Source organism: Spea bombifrons, chromosome 2 (genome assembly GCF_027358695.1).
Source record: "Spea bombifrons isolate aSpeBom1 chromosome 2, aSpeBom1.2.pri, whole genome shotgun sequence".
NCBI lineage: Eukaryota > Metazoa > Chordata > Amphibia > Anura > Pelobatidae > Spea > Spea bombifrons.
The window spans coordinates 131,419,290-131,430,558 of record NC_071088.1 but is presented as its reverse complement, the minus strand read 5'-3'; the positions used below and the strand labels follow the sequence as shown (position 1 = coordinate 131,430,558).

Here is an 11,269-nt window from a genome sequence, read left to right as displayed (position 1 = left end):
TCAGGACAAATAACTCATTTATCAATATCTCCATATGACTTAGGCTCCTTGGCATGTTCAATTTAGATCAGAGAATCTCTGGCTTTATATTGGGCTGTGATGTTTAATAAACCGCTTGGCATCTTGCCTGTCTGTTGGTTCGTGCATCCTCCCCAATATATTCTTGATGCATTATTAATTGTAAAAAAAAAATAAATAAATATAAGAAATAACCCTTATCTGCAGTTTTAATCAAGTAAATAAAATCAGTCCCATCTCAACTCTGGACTAACTAAAACAAACTACTTTTATAGGTTAAATCAATGGAAATAAACAAGTAAATGATTAATAATGACAAAGATCAATGGCTACATACAGTATGTATGATATATTTATTATATAGGGATGCTTATCTCATGGAAGTATGAAATGTTTACATTTTGTCAGCTTTATGTAATAACATAGTACTTCAATACATTTAAATATATATATAATATTTCAAGTCCAAAAATGATAACATTTGGACATTAAGTCTCAAATTAAAAATTTTGCCATCTCTACCCACACCCCTTCTCGTACTCACTCATACTCACTCATTTTAAGCTCACAAATCCTCCTCCGGATTTACAAGGCCTGTGACCAAATCTATTACTTTTTGGTATCTTCTGCACTTATTGCTTGGAAATGTGTTTGGCCGAACACATTACATGCTGCCATTGTGGACTTATGGTATACGCACCAGCAAGCCAGTAAATCATGTTAAATTATTTTACAAAATACATAAAAATGCCCAAAGTTCCCCCACTATCTGTAGCTAAGCTCACCCCCTAACTCTTACTAGCACTGTAGCCTCTTGTGAGAACAGATGACACAGACAGGACACTGCAGACAGGACATTACAGAACCCAGCCATAATGTCTCACGGCAATAGAAAAGGTCTGATCACTAATAACCAAGTTGCATCAAGTTGACAGCTGAGTAAATAACTTCTAGATAAAAACATTTTCTGTCTAATTTAAAAAACAATACTGAATTTGGCAGGTACTTTGTGCATCTAAGCAGATGTGCATGGTGCAAGACTAAGGAACTCAACATGATGCAAATCTTTATTAGAAACTCACTTTATGTAAATACATGGAAAAAGGTGTCCTAACCATTCTTTCCATTATCTTATCCCTTCCCTATCATTCGGTTACTGATTGTTAAAGACTGGTCCAAGCAGCCTTGTGAAGATGGGATGTAGAGAAGGAAGAGAACTGACTGACTGGCACTCTGAAACATGGATCTGAGATGAGTTTTTAAAGATCCACTCCAACCCTACTTTCATGTTAAAGGGACACTCCGTCGAATATATCAAATGCCATTGCTCCTTTAATTATTTCCGCTGATTCCAAAATAAAGTGCCCAAACTCTAGATATATGTCTTACAGTGTGCATTAGACATCATACACAACATGGTAGAAGGGCAGTTTAATGTATTCCTCCTTTTTGTATTTCCTGCAATGACAGACATGTGACACCGCATTATTTTTATTACTAATACCAGACTAAAGTATGACTCCTTATCATACTGAATGTGATAAACAATAGAACGGCTCGGTCACAATCACCCAGACAGACAGTCTGACTAGTGAAAATAAGTGTATAGGGGGAAAAAATGATATTAAACCAAGTTTTTGTCAATACTAACCAACATTACTGTATACAGCTCGGCAGGCCCGGACTGGGACAAAAAATAGGCCCGGGCATTTAAGCCTGAGCAGCCCATATTTATTTATTTATTTATTGTTAAAGCCCACCCTTCATGTACCATCTTTGCATTTAATCATTCAGACAAATCATTAACACATTCATTAATGCAGTCTCACAAATCAAGCAATTCATCCTCACATGAATTCATTAATTGTCATACGCATTCACACAATTCATCCACACATTTATTCATTCATTCTCATATGCATTCACACTACCCCCTCTCTTCCCCACTTCTCAATATGTACTGCCTCTATCTATCCCCTCTCCCCCTTTCTCACTATCTAACCCCCCTCTGCCCCTTTTCACTGCACCCCCCTCCCTCACCCTACTTACCTTGTTGCCGGAGCAAGCAGCAACTGCGACCGGGCCCGCGGCAGGGCAGGATTGACTTAGGGGCTGATGGAGCTGCAGCTCCAGGCCCCCACCTTAAAATAGGCCCAGTCAGGACCGGACTGACTGGTCCTATATGGCCGCATTAACGCAGAGCCCCTTAAGCCCGCCACAACTACCCCCTCCTAACTATCTACCCTCTCCCTCTTTGAAGTTCACTTACCTTTCAGGAGTCCTGTGGTGGGGGTGCAAGGCCTCTGCCTCCCAGCTCTGCCACTGTATGGAACAGTATAGAGTGATGGGAGTTATGATGTACTTTTAGAGCATAATTAGATCATGAAAAAGACATTGGAAATGGTACAGCATAACACCCATCACTCTCACACACTTACCAATCCACACATATAACAATCTACACATATATACCAATCCACACACATACACCAATCCACACACATACACCAATCCACACACATATACCAATCCACACATATACCAATCCACACACATATACCAATCCACACACACACACCAATCCACACACATACACCAATCCACACGTATACCAATCCACACACATATACCAATCCACACATATACCAATCCACACATATATACTAATCCACACATATATACCAATCCACACACATACACCAATCCACACATATACACCAATCCACACACATATACCAATCCACACACATATACCAATCCACACATATATACCAATCCACACATATATACCAATCCACACATATATACCAATCCACACACATACACCAATCCACACACATACACCAATCCACACATATACACCAATCCACACACATATACCAATCCACACACATACCAATCCACACACATACCAATCCACACACATACCAATCCACACACATACCAATCCACACATATATACTGATCCACACCTATACACCAATCCACACCTATACACCAATCCACTCTCACTTAATGCTTTCCTACCTTTCCTTTCTTCTTTCAGCTTCTTTTCCTCTTCTTCAGTTCTTCTGTCTTCTCTGTCTTCTTCCGGGTCAGAGGGCATGGACAGCGGTGGGCGCGGCTTCAGTGTTGTGCGCCGGGATCTGAAAACAAACCCCGGCGCACAACAGCTGTTGCCGCGCGGATCACAAGGGAGCGGTATCGGAGGTCTTTAACAGACCTCCGGCTCCCTTGAGTGATTTTAAGCCGGGTTGAACCCGGCTTAAAATCACTCAAGGGAACCGGAGGTCTGTTAAAGACCTCCGATACCGCTCCCTTGCGAGCCTGCTCCTCCAGCGGCGGACATTACTATCCGTCTCTGGAGGGGTGCCGGGTGCCGCAAGTTGGCACCCCCTGATGAGCGGCCGCCCCCTGGAGTGTGGCGGCCGCCCCCTGGAGTGTGGCGGCCGCCCCCTGGAGTGTGGCGCCCTGTGCGGTCGCACACCCCAAAGGTCGGCCCTGCTCTAAGGGGCCGGGAAGCCCCCACCAAGGCCGGCCTTACGGGTCTGCGGCCGCACAGGGTTTAAATTAAAACATCGGGGTTTTTGTTTTTCAACTTTATTTAACATCCTCCATGTTAAATAAAGTAAAAAAAACCCCCGATGTTTTAATTTAAACCCTGTGCGGCCGCAGACCCGTAAGGCCGGCCTTGGTGGGGGCTTCCCGGCCCCTTAGAGTGGCGGACCCGGTCGCAGTTGGTAGGGTAGGGGCCTGGAGCTGCAGCTCCATCAGCCCCTAGGTCAATGCGGCCCTGCCGTGGCCCGGCCCACCGGGCAAATGCCCGGTGTGCCCGATGGCCAGTCCGGGCCTGCAGCTCGGCAATCCATTCTTAAATTAAAAAATATTTCTCCACTTTAAATATTTGACCGTTCATTCATATTGGACCTTTTGTTCTTCTTTTATGTTATTATGAAGGAGCTGCCAGCTACATCCCCTTTACACATACAGTAATTTCTTTTATATTTTTTATCCTGTTCCCTGCGACGATGTGTAGGCTGGGACAGTTCCTAATAATACAATCTTTATTATTTAGCACCGCTATATGTCGGTTCTCCAGATTACTAGGTGTAAAATCAAATTATTCTGGCATAATCGCGTTGACGATGGAAGTTTTTATTTGGAGTAAATGCAAATCACATCCAGGCTCTGGCCGAACTATCCCGTTTGTTGTTCTGACCTCCAAAGTAATCATTATCGGTATGTAGACTTGGAAATCATTTCAATAGTAATTTGTTTTAGAAATTGTCCCTTCTAGTAAGGTAATCATTATCCTGTGATAGCGCCACAATAATCACTTCCTGAAATAACCTGCGTGGACAAAGCCTGAACGATAGTATGTGTGTGTGTGTTACAGTATATATCCGTACATACAATTTCACAGCAGCTAAGAACCACTTGGCGCATTTAGTCGGCCCATCTTTTACTGCTGTAAAAAACGTTTTCATCACTTGGTCTTGTCTTTGGGATAGCCTTTTTCTTTTCTCATGTATATTTAAATCCTCTCACCATATTAACCTCCACGGCTTCTACTGGAAGGCTGTTCCTTTTATCTGCCATGCTCCTTATATTACTTCTTAGCCCTTCTCTCCCTAGTTTGAGTACAGCCTCTTCTTCCTCCTCTGAAATATGCTTTCTTCTTGTACTTTGTCGAATGCCTTTTTGTATTAATACCTAAAATTATTCAGTGTATGCACACCAAAAAAAAATGGTAAAAACATGGCTATGATGACAGGCCCGGCCTGATAAATAAATAGGTTTATATGCAATGTGACGAGACCAGTAAGAGCTATCAGTTCACTGGAGACCAGTTTGGCTTTTAATAGATTAGGAAATGATTATATATGGGTCTAAAATTATGATGTTGGCCTTTTTAAAAGAGCTATTAAAATATCATCTAATTTTTAAAAGATTTTTAAAGCCCAATAAAAGGGCCTGTTCCGATGGACAAGAAATATCACATCTATGACGGTGATTAGGCCACATTTTCTTCTTAACTCTTTCCATACGTCCATACGGAAGGGTATTACAGTACAGCATTGCCACAAAACATGTCGCATTTTACTTTGTATTACATTTTATTTAGGGACTGACAGCATTGGACCTGTCTACAGAAGAACTTTGAATAAGTCTCGTCGGCCTATGGTAGGGTTGGCCGAAGCAGGGCATAGGTGACATTAGTCTCTCCCAGGCCTAGTATCATGTTTTTTACAACATGGTCTGTGTTTAGATGACTGCTTTCTCATTTTTACCTTAGAACCTAATTATAGGTCACCCCCTATTGGTTGTATTCAGGTTTTACTTTTATGAGGATTGGGTTGTGGACAGAATTTATTTTGTTACTATTTCAGTCATATGAGGTTAATCTTCTTAGACAGCCCTTCACAGGACTTCACAGGACTTCTACACAGCTCATGTCCACTGTTGGTTCATTTCTGGACTTTTTTCCTGGTTTAGTCAGGGCTAGTCCTTTTAATAGTCTATGTTTTTGGGAGGATTGTTTTTTATTTGAAAATGTTATTTGGTGTACATAATGGAGGTTTATATGCAAACACAGTGTGTGTAGTTTTTTTATTCATATGTTATTGCTACTCTCATTTCAGTACATTTGGTCTCCCTTGTTATTTTTATTACTTTTCTTGGTTTGTTTGTTGAGTGCGGTACATTTGACTACATTGTGTATTGGCGACTTTGGGGAAATGGCCTCCCTCTAGAATGCTGCATCTGAAAAAGAGACCACTGAGCTCCTGAAAGCTAATACAGCTTATCTTTTTCTGTGTTGACCCAATAAAAGGTTTAAACTTTGACAAAATACTCTATCTTTTCTGGGACCAGTATGGCTATATGCACTTTTCTTTGGTAGTAAGTTCCAAAAGTGTGATGCGGCCTTAAGTGCGTCTTTAACATATTTTAACCGCCAATATAATTTTCTTTAAACCGTAATCAACTACCATGTTTCTTAAAAAATTTTTTGCAACATTCAAAGTGTGGCATTCTCCAAAAATATCAATATTTTCATTGAAATGAATGTCTCTGGATACATTAATGACAGTCTTTCTAAGATTATGCCACTTCTCACACCCTGCAATTCCACAAACATACGGCGACTGCAGAACAAATAAAAAAAAAAAAAAAAAAATCATATCAAAAAGGAGAGCAGTACCGAGATTAAATCCAAGCTGTAACATCAGGCCTTCTGCCAAAAATAAATGGGTGAACCGCCTCCTAATCTGTGCAGTCGGCAAAAATTAATTTGATACGATGACATTTTTGGGGAGTTTAGATTTCACCCTTCAACTTTCTAAAGCTGTAGACTTGTATTTCGGTCACCGGTTTCAAATACTGCATACAAATACCTGCGAGAGAGCCTATTAATATAATGGCAGAGGTAATGTTCCAGATCATGAATACTTCCCATTGTTCAGAAATTAAATTCTAATATTGTATCTTATACGATTCAATGAATAGTACATAACCTAACTCATCAATTTTACGTAAAGACGAATCCCCCGAAGGCTCCTTTTTAGATGATACAAAAAAAAATGAATCAAACCAATTAAACTAAATAAATGTTTATTGCGACTGAGAATAGGGGACATAACATAAAAAAAAAACAAGTTTGTGCCCTCATAAAGTAGGTTTAACTAACTGGCGAATTTGCAACATAGGAATTTTGTGATCTGTTTTTAAGACAAGCTGCATAATTGGATTTTTAGTTTGCATTTAAATAATTTAAATGTAGAAATATTAGGCAAGTCAATGAACAGAACACAAAGATTTTAACCTCTTATTGTTAACCCCTTAATGACAAAGCCCGTACATGTACGGGCTCAAAATGCATTGTTTTCAATGGGTTTAGGGACCACCCATTGTCCTTAAGGGGTTAATTAGTTTTTACAGGCTACAAATAATGTAGCAACAGATGACTCCGCCAAAACTATGCGTCTCTCTTCTTGATGGTGTCTAGCGGGAAAGAGCAGGGAGATGGATGGATCGGATGGCTCCGATTGTCTTTGCTTTGTTGTTTTGCCAACTTCTTTTCTGAGCCTGAGATCAATTTCAATTGACAAATTAGCCGTGAAAACAATCTGGGATGGATCTAGGCTTTAAAGAACCTTAGGAGAAAAGCTTTTGGGGTTGGGGGGCATCTCTAATACAAGTGATGAAAAGGGTAATTATTAATTAAGAACAATAAACATAAGCATATTGATTAAATATGTATCTGCGCCATACCCTTTCTATGTTCTCTGAGTATGGTTTTTGACCATAAGGGGCCCTAAAGGAGCAACTCAATCTACTTACATGGCAGCACCATCTCAAAACATAAAGTAAGTAACAGTGTCTGTAACATACACAGGGGTATTACAGTATAACCCAGAGCTCATCTTGGAGAAGATAGATCTGCACCATAGGCCTCCTAGGCCTCACAGATCTGACACCAGAGAGCCCTCCACCCTGGTTACTGCAACAAGATAGCTCTACAACTAGCTGTAATGCAGGTGACAAGCTCTTGACCACAGCCACTGTATGCCCCTGGTTGAGGTGTTGACATACCCAAGAACTTTTAAGGTAAATCCCTGCTCACCCTGGCCCCCCGGTTAGTCTCCTCTTTCTTGGGGCAGGTGAGTGTTGTTTGGCCATGCCTACTCCCCTCACCTCATAAGGCCATCTGGAGATAACCCCATCCCCCACATGGATACCCTCACCTCCATGCACAGCTAACCCAGATTCCATACATACATAGCCCCATCTCTCACAAAGCAACCCAGAAGAGGGAGAACTCCAGACAGCCCACCATGAAGTCCATGTCCGTTGACATTATTGTAATATCTGTAGATATATGGCACTAAGCAGCACACCCAAACTCTTATCCACCCAGGTATATACAGTTTTCCAGAGCGGGGCCAGTAATAGTTTCCTTTATCCCCTGAACATTCTGGCATGGCCCTTACACCACTGTCTACCAGAGGATCCTGGTCTGTGACGTTAACCAAGTTATTTTTTTAATATATTTATTAATATATTTATTATGCGATTAGAATGCAATGTATTTTATTTGATTTTGGTTTTAAAGACTTTTACACCTAGTGATATAATAAACCAAATACATTTTTAAAAGCAGTCTACTTTTCCTTTGTGATTTTGCTGATTGAATCGATATAAAAGGATATATCGATTTTCAGATTAACACATTTATCTGCTCTACTAATTTTTTTAATGAAACAATACTTTTGATCTTTTTATATAGTTTTAATTCACTATTAAAGGTTCAAGATACTCAACTTATTTAGATATTGGAACAAACAAATACTCCAATCAATCATCGAGTGCAGCAGGGGCAGCTATAGACTTTTAGGAGCCTTTAATGAAATAATATATAAGGGTCCCATGATGGAAGCTTAATTATTTCCATGGATCCGTGTCACAGGCTCCATCCTCAATACAAAGTGATGAAAAAGAGACTTAACCCCTTAAGGACAATGGGCGGTTCCTAAACCCATTGTAAACAATGCATTTTGAGCCCATACATGTACGGGCTTTGTCATTAAGGGGTTAAACATAAAATGAGGAAGACACTTATGATAAGAAATATATTACAGTGATATAAATGTAATATTAATTCGAGTTGCACTCCTCCGTGAGCCCCTCTTAACCATTGGGTATAAGTTTATTTTATTTTTTTAGATTGACATCCACTAAACAAGCCTGATTTGCAATCGTGCCCAAGTACTATTCACACAACAAGAGAATTAAAAACATTCTTAATACCAGCTGAAGGAAACATTTTGAAAATCTGGTTTCTATATGTTGAACCAGGATTCCATCAGCATACACACAAGGAACTATATTCCACTTGTTTTTATTATAGCGTTCATTACCTACCAATGTCAAGCCTACATATTTTATTTTTTTAGAATAAATATGAAGGTTCCAGCAGACTTTGTATCATGCTTTTAATGGCCGAGACCCAGGGTTTGACCCACAGATAGGAGCTCTCTTGTCTTCTAAGAATGAAGCATCTCGCGTGCAGGCGTTCTTACAATAAGTCACGTGTGATTTTTGGTTTACTGCGGCTTTTATGATGTTTACGTTGACATATGTTTGGACATTCTAGTGCTACTCTCAGCACATATATTCCCAAGTCACCAGTACTCCTCTGCCTGAGTTGGGTGAACCTTATAGTAATCTTTTTCATGTTCCAGACCCTGGCTTTGGTCTGGAACCTCTGATTTGGACATCTGTTCTTCTCCACCCATAGCCCTCTGGCTTGTTTAAGTTACACATGTGTTATTGTGTCTTAGTTTTCAAAGACTAAGCAGAATACACAAAGGCTCATCCTCTGGGTAAAAGGGCTATCACTGGTGAAGAGTCAGATGAAGTATAGTATCTTCTGTCCTCACGGAGAATGTGGTGGAGACTCTTGCCCTGTATCATGTGCGTGGATAATCCTCTCCAATGGCCATTTAACACACGTGGAATTCTGTCAACTCTCCGAGACTGAAACTACATTATCATTCAGATATCTTGAGTACGAGAAATGCTGGAACATCTTTACTGCTTGCTTCAATTAAGTCAGAGTCATCGTTTCTGCCACCAGGATCAGATTAATTACTTTTTAGGACAGTTACCATAAATTTCTGGAACAGATGTGACAGAAGATATATTAGATATGGAGATGTGATTAGGATATGGGAAAAAACCTAAAAGAATGCTATAAAAAGTGAAAAGAAAAAAAATCAGCAAAATGGAAAATACTATATGGCTATATGGGGGGGGGGGCAATAGCACAACCCCCCACCTTGCAATTCCCTGTTGTATGGACACAAATTGGTCCAACCAAACCTTATCCCTTAGAATTTTAAGTATAATTGTCCTCCCAGATTTATGAACACCTATTATTAGTTAACATACGCTAAATGGTTAATTGTTTTAATTAATTGTTTTAATTAAGATAATTGTGCGCATTTGCGAGAAGGAATTGCAAATGAAAGATTTTTTTCTTCCATTCGAAATGAATTCTGTTCATCTACAAATTTTAATGTTTTCAGGAATCTTTTTACTTCTGAAGCACGCTGCGTATGATAATTTTGCTATTGAGAAAAGAATGTTTTTGCAGCGTATGCACATTTACCTTTGAAGTTATCGTGCGATAGCGACAAAATGATTATTGTATCCATACGTTGGCTAGCATTGTAAGTGGCGATCAAAATGGTAGGTGCTTTAAAAGCACTTTAAAATACATAATATTAGTATATTAAAGGCATGAATAAAAATTTCACAACTAGTGGTAAAATTCGGTTATCCTGATGCTTCTGATGACTACTCCATAAATTAACCATGGGAATAGCTTCTTGCTCAGTTCATTCAGTGATTTTATCATGGGCATACAGGCATAAATGCAACCCGGAAGGTTCAAAACGACAAAGATTAAATGAAAATATCTCAAAACTGTAAGAGTTTCTGCAGTATAAATAAGTATAAATATCTTTAAGTATGTTGAATCTTTAAAGAAGTATTGACCTAGGATGCATTTGTTTTAAATATAGTGTGGTGGAGAGATGAGAGCAACTCATTGGCGGGCTACCTTTCGGTCTCTCGCTGGAAAATGGCGTATCATTGTGTCTTCTCCCCACTCCTCCATTCTTTCTCCATCTCGCCAGGGGACATGCAGTATTTGCTGGAAGTGATACTTGGAAAATATTTCCAGACTTGGAAAATATTCCGTCTCCTCTAGTCCCCAAGGTCAATCACCCCCTGTCAAGGATATAGGACAGCAGCGACAGAAGTGGAGCGGAGACCAGTATGCAGGAGAAACAGGCACGGTATTACAATAATCAGTCCCAAAAAACGAAGTCAAGGAGAAGCCAAAATCGGTACACAGGTGTAGGAGCCGTTTAGTCGCCAAGGCCAAGGAGGAACCACAAGGAAAAACGTAGGCAAGCTGGGTCTGGTACACGAAGGGTCAATAAATAGAGGAGTTGAGACAAGCCGGGCCTGGTACACAAAGGGTAGGTAAGTAGAGGAGTCAAGGCAAGCTGGGTCTGGTACACAAAATAAACAGCAAGAGAGAGCACTCAGGAGGTACGTATGGAAGCACAATAACTGAGCGCTGAGCAAAGCTCAGTGCTCGTTTTTAAACTTGCCGCTCGGTTACGCCCCGCCCCTAGGGGAGGGACAGTCTCCGAGCGTGCACTCAGTGTTCCCAGAATGG

At 40.2% G+C, this 11,269-nt stretch overlaps 1 long non-coding RNA gene across 1 annotated transcript; it reads right to left on the bottom strand.

Annotated features, from left to right (window-relative positions):
* Positions 1 to 3,046: 3,046 nt before the first annotated feature.
* Positions 3,047 to 3,241, bottom strand: LOC128474232 (uncharacterized). Its single transcript, XR_008346330.1, has 2 exons — positions 3,190 to 3,241; positions 3,047 to 3,142 (listed from the first exon to the last, which is right to left on the bottom strand). It is a non-coding gene; the product is annotated as an uncharacterized LOC128474232 (long non-coding RNA).
* Positions 3,242 to 11,269: the final 8,028 nt, after the last annotated feature.